Source organism: Musa acuminata, chromosome BXJ2-1 (genome assembly GCF_036884655.1).
Source record: "Musa acuminata AAA Group cultivar baxijiao chromosome BXJ2-1, Cavendish_Baxijiao_AAA, whole genome shotgun sequence".
NCBI lineage: Eukaryota > Viridiplantae > Streptophyta > Magnoliopsida > Zingiberales > Musaceae > Musa > Musa acuminata.
Genome location: NC_088338.1, coordinates 38,070,422 through 38,073,880, shown reverse-complemented (window position 1 = coordinate 38,073,880; position 3,459 = coordinate 38,070,422).

Here is a 3,459-nt window from a genome sequence, read left to right as displayed (position 1 = left end):
ACTTTGGTTGAAGATCATAGTAATTGAGGAGTAGATGAAGCCGAGGACGAACCAAAATATGATGAAGATGAGGAAGAGGTTACTTATGCATATTATGGTTTGTCTATTGTATTGTAATGTAGCTTACAAGTGTCTTATGTGGTCGAGGATGAAAGTTGAGTTAGAAAAAATGTATTTCACACTAAATGCACTTCTCTTGGCAAAGTGTGCTTAGTGATCATCGACAACAGCAACTTTGAGAATGTGGTATCTTTAGAAATGGTGCAGAAGCTAAAGTTGGACACAATCCCTCATCCACATCCATACTAATTATATTGGTTGCAAAAAGGAAATGACATTAAGGTAACTAAAAGATGTTTAGTTTCTTTTTCTATTGAAAAGTATTATAAAGACAAAGTATGGTGTGATGTTGCTCCTATGAGCGCTTATCATTTGTTGTTGGAAAGATCTTGGCATTATGATAGAAGGGTGTTATATGACGGCTACAAACATACTTATTCTTTTAAGGTGAATGAAAAGAAAATTATCTTAACTCTATTACAACCTTCCGAAATCAGTGCATAAAAGAAGGAAGTTAGCACTTTTATGTTCTATGATGAATGCAAAGGTCAATTAGACAAGGGTGGTCATGTTATAGCTCTAATAGTAGTAGAGAAAAATGAACAACATAAGGAAACACCAGCAATCATGAAATAAATCCCGGAGGAGTTTAAAGATGTTATACCGGAAGAGATACCACATGGCCTTCCACCTTTGAGAGACATCCAACATCATATTGATCTTATTCTAGGGGCTATTCTACCTAACAAGGTAGCATACAGAATGAGTCCCAAGGAGCATAGAGAAATTTAAAGATAAGTGGACGAGTTGATAGAAAAGGGATTGATTCGAGAGAGCATGAGACCTTGTGCAGTTCTAGCCTTGTTGGTGTCTAAAAATGATGGTTCTTGGAGAATATGTGTGGACAGTCGCACCATCAACAAAATCACAGTAGACTATCGTTTTCCTATTCGAAGGTTAAATAATTTACTTGATCAATTGTGTGATGCTTATATTTTCTCTAAAATTGATTTGAGGAGTGACTATCACCAAATAAAAATGAGGCCCGGAGATGAGTGGAAAACAACATTTAAAACTAGAGAAGGGTTATATAAATGATTGGTTATGCCATTTGGGCTATTTAATGCTCCTAGCATATTCATGAGATTTATGAATCATATACTTAAGCCATGCATTGGAATATTTGTTATAGTTTACTTTAACAATATATTGGTGCACAGTAAGAGCTAAGAGGAGCATATGAATCATCTGAAAGAGATCTTTCTTATTTTGAGGTAGCAAAAGCTTTATGCTAATATAAAGAAGTGTGATTTCTTTACTCCTACTGTTGTATTTTTGAGGTATATTGTTTCAAAAGATAGAATCATGATGGATCAAAGTAAGGTAGAAGCTATTCTCAATTGGTCAACACCTGCTTCATTGCATAATGTGAGGAGTTTCCATGGCTTAACTTCCTTTTATAAAAGATTCATCAAGGATTTCAGCTTTATTGTCACTCCAATCACCAAACGTCTGAAATGTGATAAATTCAAATGGACTAGTGAGGCTAATTATATTTTTGAGCTTTTAAAAAGAAAGGTGACCGAAGCTCTTATCTTAGTTCTACCAAATTTTGATAATGTGTTTGAGGTTGAATGTGATGCATCTAATATGGGAATTGGTGCTATTTTGAGTCAAGATGGAAAGTCTATTGTATTTTTTAGTGAAAAGCTGAATGATATGAGAAAGAAATATTCTACCTATGACAAGGAGTTTTATGTCATTTTTTTAGCTTTATCTCTTTGGAGTCAATATCTTCTTGCCAAGCCATTTGTCCTATATTCTAATCATGAGGTATTAAAATTCATTAATCACTAGCACAAGCTAAACAAGGGGCATGCAGCTTGGGTGGAGTTTTTACAATCTTATAACTTTACAATCAAGCACAAATATGATGTTCAAAATATAGTTGCTGACACATTGAGTAGAAAGCATTCTTTATTATCAGCAATGAAAGTTAAAGTGGTTGGATTTAAAACATTCGAAGATCTCTATGAGAATGATGTGAATTTTGGCTCAATATGGCATAATTACAAATCAGGTGGGCATTTCGATATAGACAAGACTCTAGCTCATGTTCAATCAAACTTTTATTGGCCTAAGATGTTTAGAGATGTGAAGAGACATGTAAAGCAATGTCAAGTGTGTCATTTAGTCAAAAAATGAAGTCAAAATTTTGGATTATACACTCCATTGCCTATGCCAAATACTCCATGGGAGGATGTGAGTCTTGATTTTGTTATGGGACTGCTAAGAATTCAAAGGAACAAGGATTCTATCATGGTTGTTGTTGACATATTTTCAAAAATGTCTCACTTTGTTTCTTGCAATAAATCAAATGATGCATCTCATATTACTTATTTGTATTTCAAGGAGATTGTTAAATTGCATGGTATTCTAAGAACTATAGTATCTGATCGAGATTCAAAATTTTTTAGTCATTTTTGGAGAACTCTTTGGAAGAAGCTGGGCACTTCTTTGAATTTTAGTAGCTTGCATCATCCACAAACTGATGGACAAACTGAGGTAACGAATTGAAGCTTGGGAAATTTGCTTAGAAGCTATATTGGCAAGAATATTAAATAGTGGGATCTCATTATTCCATAAATTGAGTTTGCCTATAATCGTTCTATGCACCATAGTATTGGTAAAAGTCCTTTTAAAGTTGTTTATGGTACTAATCCTACTGGTCCTTTGGACTTCATTCCTCATTCGATAACTAAGCAATTTAGTGGAGATGCTATTAAGAGAGTAAAGCAGATAAAAAAGCTACATGAGGGAGTAGGGTGTTAAAGTAAATATAGAAAAGCAAAATGAGAGGTACATGGAAGCTACCAACAAACACAAAAAACATATGGAGTTTAATATTGGTGATTTAGTCTGGATTCATCTAAGGAAGGAGAGGTTTCCACCGAGCAAATTTGAAAATTTGAAACCAAAGGTTAATGGTTCATTCAAAGTGCTTAAGAGAATTGACAAAAATTCTTATAAGATCGAGCTACATGAAGATTACGGAGTATCCCCAACATTTAATATTATTGATTTAAGTTTTTTTCATAATCATATTGACAAAACAAACAAGGACTTGAGGACAAGTCTTTTTCGATAAGGGGAGATTGACACAAGAGCGTCTAATTTATTACAATATGCTCATATGGACCTTATTGATGCTATGGTATATTTTTCAGCCATCAATGTTGCTTCATAGTCATCAACTCAGCCCACTCAAATATAATAGCTCATCAGCATATTCCCTACACAAAGTTAAAGTTGTTTTAAGGTACTTTTCTTTATGACTAAGGAATACATTAAAGGAGTTGGTTAGCAGTTGTAAAACACTTAATTTCAAAATTCCCTATA